Raw genomic sequence first — 16420 nt, 5'->3', positions numbered from 1 at the left:
TATTCAAAAGGATTGCATCCCTGATAAGGTTGAGTCATATAGTAACTCAGGGACTGCTTATTTCAAGCTGGACTTTTCACGTCCACGATGGCTTTTGCTTTTTTTCTCGATCTTCTGGAATCTTGACTGTCTTAATCCGGAGCCTTTCCCTGTTAATGCTCATCACAATCTCCCTCTTTCGCATATCAATTTGAGTGCGACTGGTCGAGAGGAATGGTCGTCCCAATATGATGGGCGCGTCTTCGTCCGCTTTATAGTCTAAAATGATAAAGTCTGTCGGCAAGATGAATTTGTCAATTGAGATTGCGACATCTTTCAACTCTCCCTCGGGATGTATTCGGGATCTGTCTGCAAGTAGGAGAGTCTCCGTCGTGGGTGTGAGTTTGCCCATATTCAATCGTTTGAAGATTGATAATGGCATTATGTTTATACTCGCCTCAAGATCGTATAGTGCTTGACCAATGTAGACCCCTCTAATTGAACATGGTATCGTGAAGATTCTTAGGTCGCACATTTTTTGTGGGATCATGGCATTTTGCGTTACTGCCACTGTTGTGATCTTTTCTTCATTATTTTGTTTCTTTTTCAATCTTTATGGGAATGTTGGCAGCTAGACTTCTTCTGTCTCATGTTTTGAAAGCTTGAGGGTGGACGCAACTTCAGGGTTCATCTTCTTAGGCTCTTCTGAATTATAAGTCAATGGGTCCTCGGTTGTTATCACATTCAAGTTGGTCGTGATGGGTTCCTCCCTTACTTCTGCAGTCATTTTTTCGCTTAGTAAGGAGACTGCTAAGCATTGTTCCTTCCCTGTACCCCAGCGTTGCAAGAAAGCTCAGTTGAGCTCGACAAAGCTCCTTGTGGTCTATTTTTGAGCTCGCCCGAATTTGTCCTAACTAAATTTTGAGATTTCAGATGGACTTGATTGATTCTGAAGCACTGGTTCGTTCTTCTCAATGTATTGCTTCAGCAAGCTCTCTAAGGACAAAGATTGCGATGTCTGGAAACTGCTGGCTTGGTTATGCGTTGGACCATTGGTTCGCGGGAAAAATCCGGGTGGCCCTTCTTTTTGCGCCACCGATTGAAAGCTTTGTTGTTGATTTTTCCATGCGAAATTGGGGTGGTTTCTCCACCCGGGGTTGTACGTATCGGAATAAGGGTTGTTCTTTATGACCATACTGACTGCGGATTTTCTGGGCATTCTTCCATCGGATTTGCGTCTCCACATATGACACAACTTGCGGTCGTTTGAGCAATTGCGTTGACCTGCCCTTTTTTCGCTTCCGTACTATTAATTGCGATGCCTTGTATTAAACTTATCATCGCAGTCATCTGGTTTTGAAGGGATGCGATGGCCCCGTTGTTCACGTCACTATCTTTAATTCTTAATCTTTGATCGCTTTCTCTCCAGTTCTCGTGATTTTTTTAAATGCGATCAAGGATATTTTTGACCTCCTCATAAGTTTTGTCCAGCAGACCTCCAGCTGCCGCCGCATTGGCAGCGGTCTGCGAAGCAGGGTTCAGTCCTTGGTAAAAAAATCTCCATTTGTAAGCAGTCTGGTAAGCCATTATGTGGACAGTCTCTCACCAGCCTCTTAAACCTCGCCCAAGCGTCACTGAGCGCTTCGTCAATTTCCTGTTCAAAATTTGTAATTAACTTCCTCCTTCTTGCGTTCTCCGTTGGAGGGAAGTATTTCTTCATGAACTTTTCCATGACTTGTTCCCATGAAGTTATCTCTCCCGGTTCGAGAGAATAAGCCCATTTTCTTGCTTGATCGCACAATGAAAACGGGAACAAAGTTAGTCGAACTTCCTCGGTAGAGATATTCGGGAACACAAAAGTGTTGCAGATTTCTATGAAAATCCGGAGGTGGGCGTGCGAGTCCTTGCCACGGCTTTCTCCAAATTGTCCAACAGTCTGGATCATCTGCAACATAACCGGTTTCATTTTAAACCTCGATCCATCTAGCGCTGGTCTCATGATTCCTGGGGAGAAATCGTAGAGATTGGGGGGCGCATAGTCCTGAATGGGTCTATTGCGGTCATTCGCCAGAAGGATGAGGTTGGCAATTATATTATTTGCATTTGCGGCCCTTTCTTTCAGATGTTCCGTCATTCTTGGAGTTCTGTCTTGTTGTTGGCGGTTGTCTCTTAAACTTCGTCGAAACATTCTTTCAATCTCTGGGTCGTAATTCGCCAGAGATTGAAAGCTACAAAGAAATCAGAAAAATTACCATTAGCACACTAAATTGCCGAAGTTCCCGGCAACGGCGCCAAAAACTTGATGCGTTATTTTATACGGTGAAATAATGTAAGGTATTGCAGTGATGGAAATGCATTATGCAACAAATTTTCTCAGCAGAATCTAAGTATAAATCCTACTAAGTTTCCTAGTAAGTCCAGGGTCGAACTTAGGGACTAAGGAAAACAATATGCGGTGATAATTTTTAAGATCACTTTGCGGTAACAAATAAATTAATGATTGGTTGGTTTGTTATTTGCGATGTAAAAAGTATGCAGCAGATTTGAGAAAAGATTGAATATATGGTAGATACACTGAGTATGCGGAGGAATGAGTTGAGAAGGTCTTTAGCTAGCGTTTCCTGAGAATGCATTCAAACTATGCGATCATGCTACACTCATGCGACAACAAATCATTTTCCAATGCAAATGCGGTAACTCCTAATTCTAGGACGCATGTGATGAATGCGATAATATCCATAGAGCTTATTCATAAGTCTCTACTTTTTGTCTATGCGATGATGCAAGATGCATACAAAGACAAGGTGACTGCATACAATCATAACCTATCTTTAGGATGCATGCGATGCGTTAATAGCAAACAATGCTTATTCCTAAGCTCCTATCTCTTGATTATGCGTTCTAATCTGACACTCCCAGGCCTAGATTCTAACCTGACTTTTCCAAGCCTAGACTCTGTCCTTAGACTACCCTCTCGAGTATCTCTAATGGACCAATGACGCATATATAATACAAGATAATCGCAAAGAATGACGATCCCCAATTATGCTAGCTAAGTGCTTTTCAACCCATTCGACAGATTTAGCTACTCATGCGTAATAAACAGAGAGTAAACAGATATAAAGAAGTAAATTCCATTTCTATAGATAAGTTCAAAGTACGAAATGACAATAGAAGATAAAGATAGAGAGTCTGGTAGCAATCCCTTGTTTCCTAAGGCTTTTACACTGTTAACTCTATTCTGTTCAAAAGATGTTCCTGCTTCCGCAGGAGTTAGCCCTCTCTTTGATCTCGACACTTCCGACACTCTTCCAAGTTCACCGGAACGATCTCTCGGTACAATCTCACTTCCCTCGCTTCCGCCTTCTAAATTAAAGAAAAACTAAGAACAAGGCTACTTCTAACTATGGCGAAAATTATGTAACTGTTCGAACTCGACGAACCCCTTTACTGAAGGTTGCCTTCAGTGTTTATAGAGCTTCGGGGTGAAAGGCTTCTTCTCTCTTATGATTGCACTGATGGGATGACATTAATTATCTGTCTGATGCGCCGAATATTTGTCACCGAAAAGTTGAGTATACTTGCTACAGTAGTTCATTAGCGGCTTGTCAACTTAATTCGGAATCGACCGTCATCAACTTTCTGTCCCATCATGATTTATTATGCTTTTTACCCAAATGTGCCCACCAAGTTGCACCGGCTCTATGTGGCAATCTTCTTGAGCAGATATGTGCGAGCACAAATGATCGCATAGCCTTGCGGTGACGCAATCTTTTGATGTGCTCGACCGTTGATTTGTTGTGATCACATTTTCGGCCTTGTGTCAATGCATATTCTACACAAAAATATATAAGCTAACTGTTTTCATGCGGTGGATGCATGCGACTGCAATATTATGAACTTAATGCTTTTTGGACACAATGTTATATGTTTTTATCAACACGACCCTATATTGTTTTATAATTTAGCACTGTAATAATGTGCATTTCTGCTCGTTATCAGTTAGTCCCATCCATATAGTACCTAAGAAAACTAATGTGGAACAATATACTACTGCTGAAACATGAAAAAATTGAAATCTTAGATCAAAACATTATGTATGGATGGTATGAACTGCCTAAACAAGAATTCTTTATTGTTGTGAAAAATGAAGATGGGGTATTAATTCCTGCAAAGGTCTAGAATGGATGCCGGATGTGCATAGACTTTAGGAAATTGAATGTTGTTACTGAGGAAGATCACTTCCTCATCCCGTTTATTGACTAGATACTTGAGAGATTGGCTAGAAAACCCTTCTTTTGCTTTCTTGATGGCTTTTCAGGTTTCTACGAGATTTCAATTTGCTAGGAGAATTAAGAGAAGATGACCTTTACATGCCCTTTCGACACATTTTCTTTTAGACGGATGTCGTGATGAGAATTTTTTTCCTTTTTGAATTCATAGAGAACTGAAATAGTATAACAACATGTAGCGAAAGTATCAAGGATCCATAAGCTTTCTAATTCACTAATTTTAGCAAAAACGAAAGCATGTTGTTCTAAAAAAAATGGGTTTTATGAACATACCTTTGATGAACTCTTCAAGATAACGTCTGTTCAGCTGTTGTCTACTCTTGTTATCAACGTGAACCACCTCAAAGCCTTCCAGAAGCTTTAGGTAGAGTTGTGGGACTCAAGAACAACTTGAAGATATGAAGAAACCAGAGAAACTCATAGCAGCACAGCTGAAGAAGACAGCTTCTTCTTCAGAGAAAATTCTTTCAAAATTCTGATCATTATCCCTCCTTCTCCAATAACTCCATTCTACTTTATATAATAGATGACCATGCAAAGTGATGGAGTGCATGGCTTGTAGCTCATGCTTGAAGAATCAAGGTCAAGTAGATAATGCATTTTGTGTGAGCATAAAGATGATGGTAATGGAAAATACTCATTTTCTATTTTTATGCAAAATGCAAAAATGATTTTTCATTTTCTTTTTTAAAACAAAAGCAAAAATGATATTAAATCATTTTAATACAAAATTTAATTTTCTTAAATTAATTTCATAAATTAACTTAAAAAATTAATTAATTTAATATCAAATATTAAATTAATTTTTGCACAATAATCATCTTTATATATTTAAATCATAATTAAATATTTATTCTCTTGTTTCATATAATTTGAACGTTTCAAATTAATCTCTCAAGTTTCCCTAAAGCTTATCCATTTACGAGCTAGTAGGGGGACCTCGCGGACCTACAGATCATGGGCTCAAATGATTCGAGATTAATCGGCTAAACTCATTAATCCGATCTAATCCCCATTCGTTAATTAATGGGACACTCCACTATAGCCCATAGTTGAACTCCCCTCACTATAGATATATTATGTCCACTTAATAACCTTAATCAGTAAGTCGATCTTTCACAGGTTGTTCGTAATCACAGCTAGGTCAAAAATACCATATTACCCCTGTGACTACATCTTGTTCCTTAAGTTCCTACTGGTTCTCTAATGAACAATTCTGATTCATAATCTCTATGAATCAAATCCTTTCTCTATCATGAGAAGCCGGGCCCCGATTGTTCAAGACCTGAAGTCAGTACTTAAGAGAACAACCTATCTGCTAACCCTAAATAGGGTAGGAGTGAATTCCATCTTACAAGGCTATGTCCCCAGCTATTCATCCGGTCTTATCCCTAAAATGGTAAGCTTATTGAGCAGTGCTGTTGGACTACTCTCACCATTTGCATATCAAAGGATAATCCCGAACAAACAGAAGTTTGTAGCTAGCTCAGGATTAAGATCGAGTTAACCTAGGTTATATAATAAATGAAATAGTCTGTTTTAATAGTAAACGGTCGTTAGAAAGAAAAGAGAATATTTTCGTGGTCCAATCTATATGCAAACTCATTGCATAGGATGCCCCCACTCTCATGTCTCAATATAAATGATTTGTGGATCACATCGTTTGTAGCACCTTACAACTTCTTGTAACAACTACAGAATGGGTAGCATCCAATAGTGTTACCAGGATGAGATATTCAATTTCATCCATATACTTCTTAGACCATTTAAGCTATATATTATCAACTTGATCCTGTTTATGTCACTATATAAAGTTACAACATTCAGACTATAGCCAAGGATGCGTTTATTGGATTTTCATAATAAGATGCAAAATCATCAAGTCATTGTTATTGATTAAATAGAATGTTTAACACGAGCTGTGAGTTCTAGGACATTCCCAACAAGAACTACATCGAGGTATTCATGGATGACTTTACTGTATATGAAGACTTTTTTCATGATTGTTTGTTCAACATGTCTAGAGTCTTAGAGAGATGCATTGAGTCTAATCTAGTTCTAAATTTCAAACAATGTCATTTTATGGCTTTAGTGGTATAGTCCTTGGGCATGTTATTTCTAAGCATGGCATTAAGGTTGATCCAGGTAAAATAGATGTTATCACGAAGCTCTCTTACCTCACAAATGTGAGGGAGGTTCGTTCTTTCTTTGGCCATGCAAGATTTTACTATAGGTTCATAAAGGACTTTGGCAAGATAGCTCAGTCGATGACCTCCTTACTTCGAAAAGATGTGGAATTCAAATTCAATGATGAGTGCAAAGCTAGCTTCGACATGTTGAAGAGTGTCCTATCTTCTACCCTAATCTTTCAGGCTCGTAGATGGGATGTCCCCTTCGAGTTGATGTGTGTTACTAGCAACTTTGTTGTGGGAGCAATTCTAGGTTAGAAAGTAAAGAAGAAGCACCATGTGATCTACTATGCTTCCAAGACTCTTAATATGGCCCAATGCAGGTACACCACTACAGAGAATGAGCTTTTAGCTGTTATTTTTGCACTTGAGAAATTTCGTTCTCATATTGGTGTCTCTGAGATTATTGTGTTTTCCGACCATGCAACCCTTCGATATTTAATGTCAAAGAAGGAGTCTAAACCCAGTTTTCTTAGATGGATTCTCGTCCTTTAGAAGTTCAACATGTAGATCTAAGATAGAAAGGGGTATGAGAACATTGTTGCCGATCATTTGAGTAGATTATCCATAGATGAGGGATGTCTTCGTTCTGATGGAGACTTCCCAAATCAAGCATTGATGCAGGCAGATTGTATTCCTATAACATCATGGTATGCAAACCTAGTTAATTATGTGGTCACAGGTAATCTTCCAATTGATCTCAATAGGTGTAAGCGTGATTACATTAAAAGTAAGTTGAAATATTATATGTGGGAGGATCCCTACCTGTGGAAGTTCTGTTGTGATCAGATAATTAGGAGATGTGTCTCCAATGATGAGTTCTTTTCTGTTTTAGAATTTTTTTCATGAGCATGCTTATGGGGGGAATTTTAGTCCTAACCGAATTGCTATAAAGGTATTAGACTCTTGATGGTACTGGAAAACTCCCATTAGGGATGCATTCTTTTTCTATAAAACATGTGAGCATTGTCAAAAGTTTGGTGGGTTGTCCCGTAGGAATGAGATGACTAAGTATTAGTTAGAGAATTTCATGCTTTACTTAGGAATTAATCAATGATAGAATAGCAAAGAGTAGGAAAGACTCACCCAAGCTAGATGTTTGTTTTATTGATATTCACATTTCGTGCACTCAATTCACTATTTCATCTCATAAATTCACTCTGTGTCATTTTACTTTGCATATTTTACGTTCATTTCACAATCACTAATCACAAACTCCCCATTCGGTTATCGTCTATAAACTTTTCAATTAAGAAATCTATGTGGCTCCCTGTGGTTCGACTCCTTGCTTCACTTCACTACCCATTTAGAGTGTAATGAAGTAATGAGATTGTATTTGATTTGGACTGTAGGGATTCGATTCCCCTATTGGTCCGATAGATTTCTTTGTTAAAAGGTCTATAAAGTTTTGCTAGATAACTCATTTCTCTTTTGATGCATGACCGACTCTCCTAAAATAGGGATGTAAATGGGTTTGGTTGAGTTGTGGCATTTTTTAGACCAACCGAAAAACTCGAGATGGTCAAGTTGGCAACCCAAATGACCCAAACATGGTTTCTAACCCAACCCTCAAAATTTGGATTGTATTGGGTTAGGTTATCGGGTTATTATTATATTTTCTTCTTAATTTAAAAAAATTAAAATTATCAACAACACATATCTAGTAACTAAAATCTCACAAAACTAAATTTTTACATAGCAAATATCTATAATATCTATTACAAACTTTATACAAAAACATTCTTAAAAGAAAAACATAAAGAATTCACAAATTCATTAATTCTAAAAGATATATTTTTATATATATCTTTATATATATATATATATATATATATGTAATTCGGGTTGAGTTGGGTCAACCCAATTTTTTTTTATTCAACCCTAGAACCAACCAATTCAAGAAAAATAGAAAAAAAAAATCAACTCAATCCAACCCAAAAATCAAACTAATCCAATCCAACCTTTATAGTTTAGGTTGTTCAGGTTGTCGGGTCATTTGAACACCCCTATCCTAAAGGATCTAGATTGTTGTACTGACACCCCTATTAGCTATCATGTAACTAAGACACTAGGGCAAAACCTTCTTTGTTTTTATTCACGGATAATAATAATGAATAATTTTGTACAAATATATAGAGTAATTCTAAATTACAATTATGGACTTTTCCTATAATTAGGAAATCAAATATTATGCTCAAGGAAACTATCAATTATATAAAATCTAATTAAATCGATGATATAAACCCTAAGATTATGATAATAATTTAGTAAACAAATCTCAACCCTTTTCCTCAAGTTGGTACGTAGATGTCATTCATGCCCAACGTGCCAAGACACTTGAAGAAGATTTGTCTTGATACAACCTTGGTAAGAATGTCAACTAGCTAATCTTCTGAGCAAATCTTTGATAGCTCGATAACCTTGTCATCCAACTTCTATTTTATGAAGAATCTATCTACTTCAACATGTTTTGTTTGATCGTGTTAGACAGGATTGTGAGCAATATCACATGCTACTTTATTTTCACAAAACAACTTAATTGATTTCATGCAAATAGTTAGGTTAATAGTGAAAGTTGTTTTAATGACAATTCTTAATGCCTTGCTTCTTAATTTGATTTCAATAAATTAGTTATCATTGAAGTTGCATGAGAATAGGTTACTTTTTAGAGAAAGGAATCTTGAATTAAGTTTCTAGACTTAAGCATAATTTTTATACATGATTCCACGAATTGGTTAGAGTCTTAATGAAGTATTTGATAGATTCAATATCCTAGAATACTTTTACTCGTGGATTTTCAATACATTTTTGTTGCTCTTATCTATTGCTTTATAAAATTACAAACTCAACTCGATTTCGATTCCTTAGCTAAAATTGACACAATTGTAAGATAGTTAAACAATAACTATTAAATTGATCCCTAAGGACGATACTCGACCCTCTAAGCGATTTTAATTACTATAACTAAACCATATACATTTGCGTGCACACAATTTATACATCAAGTTTTTAGCATTGTTGTTGGGGATTAAAATAATAGTTTTTGTTTAATACTTTAAGGATTGGAGATATTTTACACTAGGGTTATTTTTGTTCTAATATTGTTTGGTGTTTTCTCTTGTACATGCCCCATAACAAGGAAACCCCTCTTTTTCCTTTTGACCCTCAAATTGAACGTACCTTGAGGAGAAATCTTAGGAATAAGCAAGAAGTGGAAGAAGAAACCGCTGAGGAATGGAAGAAGGCAATTAGGGATTACTTCCAAACATTTCTACCTATTGCTCAACATGAAATTGTGAAGGCATCTATCAATGAAAATAACTTTGAGCAAAAACCAGGGTTGATTCAAATGGCTAGGGAGATCGCTTTTAGAGGACGCCCACTGAAGATCCTTATAAGCACTTGATAACTTGTAGAAATGCAAGTTATTGTAGCCTTTTACTTAGAATAATGAGGTAGGTAAGAAGAATATGCATTCATTTTACTAAGAATTCATGCTGAAGTACATTAAAAACACTCGTTGAATGCTTATCATGAGTTATATTGCGCCAAAGTGTTTATTTTGCAATTGACCGCAGGATTTGTTGCATGTGTTGATCTTCCACCTGATGAGCAAGTAGTTAATCGCATGCCTCGAGATCTCTGAGCCTGCACCAGTGGATCCTCTATCAAGCATTCAAAATGTTGATTATGATAGCAGTGCTGACATTCACACCTACTATGGTAGAGATGATGATTGATCAAAGCAGGAATCCCAACAAGTGTCAGTGCACGGCTCTACTAGAGCCTTGACACCTATGAAGAAGGGGAATGATTCGAATGACAAGTGTTGCGAGCTGAGATTGTCTTTTAAGTTGAGCTTAGGGATGCGACATTTATCTCCCCCAAACCCTGCCTTCTTCATATATTTTTCACACGTTAAAGCTGCTCTTTATCTTAAATTTTCTCATAACCAATCTCAAAGTAGTCTTTGCTTACTTAGATCTTTCATTGCATTACTTAGTGTATCAGATGCTTTTAAACGCCACTCTAATAATATTAGTTTATGTCGCATTCACACACTGACCTGACATTCATAGTACAAATCCCTACTTTCGACCTTGGCTCACATCGAGAGACTTATAGTTTGTTTTTTACTTAGCAAACTATAAGAAAACTTGTGACAAGTGTATGATTAACTACAATTGGACACATAAACGAACATCACATATGCACTCTAGTGTAGTTCACAATTGAGAAATCGCATTCAAAATTATAGCAAACAACACCTTAGATCTTTCCTTGAGAATTGTGGAACAGCTAAAATTAATGGAGTTACAAATGATGCAATTATACTAAAACTGTTTCCTTTTTGTTTATAGGATAGGGTTAAGGATTGACTAGAGACCTTACCATCGAAGAGCATTACCACTTGGGAGGAGCTAGCTCAAGTAGTCTTGAATAAACATTCCCTCCTACCAAGTCTTCTAAATTAAGATTTGAAATTATTTCCTTTTTTCCACAATCAGATGAACTATTATTTGAATGTTGGAAAAGGTACAAAGATCTCCTTAGAAAATGTCCACAACATGAATATCCTAGTTGGTTGCAAATTCAGTTCTTCTATGATGGATTGAATGGCAACACTAAAGCAATCTTGGATGCTACTTCTAGGGGGTCTATTTTTTCAAAGACTGTTCTTCAGGCTTATGTTATAATAGACGAGATGGCCACTACAAGTAATAATTGGCCAGGTGAGAGAACCCTAACCAACAAAGTAGTAGGACTATATGAAGTTTATGAGGTAAGTGCTATTAAAGCTCAATTAACCATAATTACTAATGGATTGAATAAATTGACTAGGTGGTCAAGCACAAGATTCATTATCCATAGCCTCTCTAACAACTAAGGTAGCTAAAACTCAACAACATTGGGACTCACGAGATATTGAGACAAATAACTATGTGGATAAAGGATAATATAGAGGCCAAGAAGTTCTCGCACATTATCACCCACGTTTGAGAAATCATGAAAATTTTTCTTATGTAAATAACAGGAATGTTGTGGCTCCTCCAAGTTTTTCTTACGCAAAAAAAAAAAAAAAAAAACCATATTTTAGATGGTGATGATGGACCTTATCAAGGTAACCAAGGAGAAAACCTCAACATTAAAGAGCTCAGTCCGTACCATATTGGGAACCATACAGAGCCATGACAAGTCCATCTAAAACTTGGAGATGGAAATGAATCAAGTGGCCTTTGCTATCCATACCATGTAAAAAGGTAAATTTCCTCGTGGCCCTGAGAAAAATCCTTAATAAGAATGCAAAATCTCAAAACAATGTTCCTTTAGGTGTTCAACTCGATTGCAATGAGTAGAATATTTTCTTGCATCACTAGTACTCTTTAGTTTGTTTTGAGACACCATTGTTTTAGCTTCAGAAATTTCTCAATCTTCCTTCAACATTTTTTGGCATGTAGCCTCTCTCTGAATTTAGGCATAACATTCTTCCAGACTTGGAAATGGTTCTTTATGTAATAAATCTCCATGCACCTGTTTAAACATTCCGTCTTCACTTGCAAGAAAAATATGCACCCTTAGTCTTTAACTGACTTTTGGAATGCTATAATATCATCAGGATATTTCAAAACAATTTTATTCCTAAAGAAGTTATGACTCAAATACCTCAGTTTATTATTTGTTTATTTAACTTTATGTTGTAACGGTCAGTTGGTATGCATTATAAATACCTCCGATCATAAAAACAAAAACATAGTGTTAGAGAGATCATCATTTCCTATTTTTCTATAAATAAATAAAAAAAACTATATGCAATCTTCTTAGTGAAAGAACTTGAATCTTCCCGTGGACGTAGGCAATCTTGTCAAACCATGTAAACCTTTGTGTTTCTTCTTCTTGTCTTTATCTTCTTATTCATTTGTCTTCAATCTTTCTACAAATCACGCACTATACAATCTTGTTTCAAATCATATCAAATACAGAGTATCGAGTTGAATCGTGCATCGATCTTCGCTATCGAGTTGGTTCGAGTTGTTCGTTTTCACCTTCGAGTCGCATTGAGTAAAGATCAAGACTCATTGAGTAAGATCAAGTATAAATCAATTCTCATTGAGTTCCATCGAGGATTCAACAGAAACTCATCAGACAGAGATGGAAATTCACATATAGTATCGAGTAGAAACACAACGAGCGCCATGTATCCAGCACGCTGATTTGGCAGAATCTTTCTTAGCTTTTTCTTCATCTTTCAAGTGTTGATCTTGAGTATTTGGGCCTAGTGAAGATTGATTAACCCAACAATTGTGATATCAGAGTGTTTAAAGATCATCAAGGTCAACATTCTTGGAGCATCAAGATACTCAAGAAATCCAGACTCGATACTCGATCAGATCAAAGATGGCTGTTGCAAGGTACGAAATATAGAAGTTCGATGGGAAGGTTGATTTTGGTTTGTGGAAGGCCAAAATCAAAGCCATTCTTAGACAATAGAGAGCTCACAAGGCCCTTCTAGACCCGTCAACTTTGCCACTACATTAACAGCTTAAGAAAGGGAAGACGTGGAGCTTACAGCCTATGGGACTCTGGTTCTTAATCTCAGTGACGGGATCTTGAGATAAGTGATTGATCAAGACATGGTCTACAAGATGTTGGTCAAGCTGGAAGGTCTTTTTGCAACCAAGGATCTCCCCTACAAGATGTATCTAAGAAAGAAGTTCTTCACTTTTAAGATGGATTCTGCCAAGCCACTATTAGACAATCTGGTTGATTTTAAGAGGATAGTTTCTGAGTTCAAGAGCCTTGGCGAGCAGATTGGCGATGAGAATGAAGTCTTTGTCTTATTGAACTCTCTACCCGAAGCCTATAAGGAGGTGAAGAATGCCTTGAAATATGGCAGAGAATCAGTTACAACTGATGCCATCATTTCATCATTGAGAACTAGAAAGTTGGAGCTTCAGTCAGTAAAAAAAAAAGCAGCCTGGTGTTTATGTAAATACAAGTTCCTACAAGGACAAGGTTTACCTACTCATATATGTGGATGACATGTTACTGGTAGGTAGGTCCAAGAAGATCTAACCCATGTTAAAAACCTCTTAAAAAGGGAGTTTGATATGAAGGACATGGGAGAAGCAAGTAAGATCCTAGGAATTGAAATTCTAAGGAACAAGGAGGAGTCTATTCTAAGCATCAATCGGTCTAATTACTATGAGAAGATCCTAAAAAGGTTCAATATGAATGATGCTAAACTTGTGAGCTTACCTATTGCTCAGCACTTTAAGCTATCCTCAGCTAACTCTCCTAAAGATTCTGACCAAGAACATAAAAAACAGATGGCTGTCATTCTCTATAGTCAAGCAGTCGGAAGCCTAATGTATTTAATGATTTCTACCAGATCTGATCTTTCATATTCAACTAGTCTAGTTAGTAGATATATGTCTAACCCAGTTAAGAGACACTGGGAGGCTACTAAATGGATACTAAGGTGCTTAGTTTGGTCTAAAAACTCAAGATTAGTCTACCAAAAGTCAGCTGAACCAAACTTAGAACTTTATGGATATGTGGATGCTGACTATGCTGATGATTTGGACAAAATGAGGTTCTTAACAGGTTACCTATTCCTTTATGGTCCTAATCTAATCAGCTGAAAAGCAACACTACAACCTATAGTAGACTTATCTACAACAGAAGTTCAATATATGGCTTTAACAGAAGCAATCAAAGAGGCTTTGTGGCTTAAGGGATTGCTGAAAGACTTTGGAATAGATGAAACAGTGGTGAAACTCTACTATGACAACCAAAGTGCTATCCATTTATCCCGAAATCTACAATACCACACTAGAACTAAACACATTGATATCAAGTATCATTTCATTAGAGATAAAATTGAGACGGGGGAGATAGAAATTCTAAAGGTCCACACATTAGACAATGCAACTGACATGCTGACAAAACCTGTTTCAAGGTTTAAATTGGTTAAATGTCTAGAATAGATTGGTTTCGAGCTTCCAAACACAGGGTAGACAGAAAATTCAGAATCAGGAAGATCAGAAGATTGCAAGGTATTAGAGTCAAGGTGGAGAATTTGAAGAAGTTGTGACTCAAATACCTCAGCTTATTATTTGTTGATAACTAACTTTGTGTTGTAACGGTCAGTTGGTATGCATTTTAAATACCTTTGATCAGAAAAACAAAAACAGAGTGTTAGAGAGATCATCATTCCCTATTTTTCTGTAAACAAACAAAAAGTTGTACACAATCTTCTTAGTGAAAGAACTTGAATCTTTCGGTGGACGTAGGCAATCTTGCCGAACTACATAAACCTTTGTGTTTCTTCGTCCTGTCTTTATCTTCTTGTTCTTTCGTCTTCAATCTTTCTGTAAATCGCGCGCTATATAATCTCGTTTCAAATCGTATCGAGTACAGAGTATTGAGTTGAATCGTGCATCGATCTTCACTATCGAGTTCCTTCGAGTTGTTCGTTTTCACCTTCGAGTCGCACCGAGTAAAGATCAAGACTCATCGAGTAAGATCGAGTATAAATCAGTTCTCATCGAGTTCCATCGAGGATTCAACAGAAACTCGTCAGACAGAGAAGGAAATTCGCATCGAGCGTCGAGCATACAACATCGAAGATTTGGCAAAATGTTTCTTAGCCTTTTCTTCATCTTTCCAGTGTTAATCTTTAGTATTTGGGCCTAGTGAAGATTGATTAACCCAATAATTCCAATGATCTAACTTCCTGAAATATGCGAACTAATTCTCCATAATATTATGTAAGTAGATTTCCACCTTGCTTGGTAGAGAAAGCCTTTTGATTCAAGGTGAAAATTTGTAACTCATCACCTCCATCATAGAATGTCTTGGATAAAGCACTCCAAATTTTACGAGTTGTTGGTATGCGCATGTATTCTTTCATAATATATGGACATCAACAACTATCGCTTTTTACTTTTTGGTTGTTGGCATATCAGTTAATCCTTCTTCAGATTCAATAGGAGTTTTTTTATCAATTAATGATAAAGGAGAGTTTCTCCCTTTCAGCAATATGCATCTCCATTAATTGAGACCACATATCATTATTTGATTCATTATAGGGTGATTCCTATATTGAAAACACCTTCAAATTGAACTACAATAGCGACATAATCTTTTTCACTCATATTTTCAGGGATCAACGAAACCAAAGACAGTTGGCTCTGATACTAACTTGAAAAACACCAAGGAAAAACCTTCTTTGAAATTCACTATAATAATAATGAGTAATTTTGTACAAATATATAGAGTAATACTGAACTACAATTATGGACTTTTCCTATAATTAAGGAATCAATTATTACAATCAAGGAAACTATACGTAAAATCTAATTAAGTCAATAATATAAACCCTAAGATTATGAAAATAATTTAGTAAACAAATCCCAATAATGTATAAATATGTGAATGTAGATTCCTATTCCAGTGAGAATCCCTCCCAAATCACTTTCAATTCTTTCATACTTCAAATTGTCAAAGTCTTATTTAGTAACTATTTGGTTTTTAGTTTTTGAAAAATTAAGCCTATGAACATTCTTTTGACCTCTAAATTTCTACATTTGTTTTATACTTTTTACCAATGTTTTCAAAAACCAATCCAAAATCCGAAAACTTAAAACCTCATTTGGTAACCATTATGCTTGTTGTATTTGGTTTTTGAAAATTAAGTCTATTTTCTCTCCATTTCTTACCATGATTTGCATCTATCTTAAATACAATGGTTGAATTCTTAGCCAAATTTCAAAAATAAAAACAAGTTTTTAAAAGCTACGTTTTTTAGTTTTCAAAATTTGCCTTAGTTTTTTTAAACCATTGATAAAAAGTAAATAACAAAGAAAGAATATTTGTTATATATTATTATATTATTTTTTTATATGTGTCTAACGACTAGTTGGATTTAAATCTCCACCATTCAATTTTCTTTTCCAA

The 16420-nt window shown here is 36.2% G+C and overlaps 1 non-coding gene across 1 annotated transcript; it reads left to right on the top strand.

Moving 5' to 3' along the window:
* The first annotated feature begins 1559 nt into the window (after positions 1–1559).
* On the top strand, positions 1560–1666 carry LOC120068730 (small nucleolar RNA R71). Its single transcript, XR_005479354.1, has one exon. It is a non-coding gene; the product is annotated as a small nucleolar RNA R71 (small nucleolar RNA).
* Positions 1667–16420: the final 14754 nt, after the last annotated feature.

This window comes from Benincasa hispida, chromosome 12 (genome assembly GCF_027475165.1).
Source record: "Benincasa hispida cultivar pf3 chromosome 12, pf3_genome.v1.1, whole genome shotgun sequence".
Lineage (NCBI taxonomy): Eukaryota > Viridiplantae > Streptophyta > Magnoliopsida > Cucurbitales > Cucurbitaceae > Benincasa > Benincasa hispida.
The sequence above is the reverse complement of the archived record's forward strand: the minus strand, read 5'-3'. Positions and strand labels throughout refer to the sequence as shown.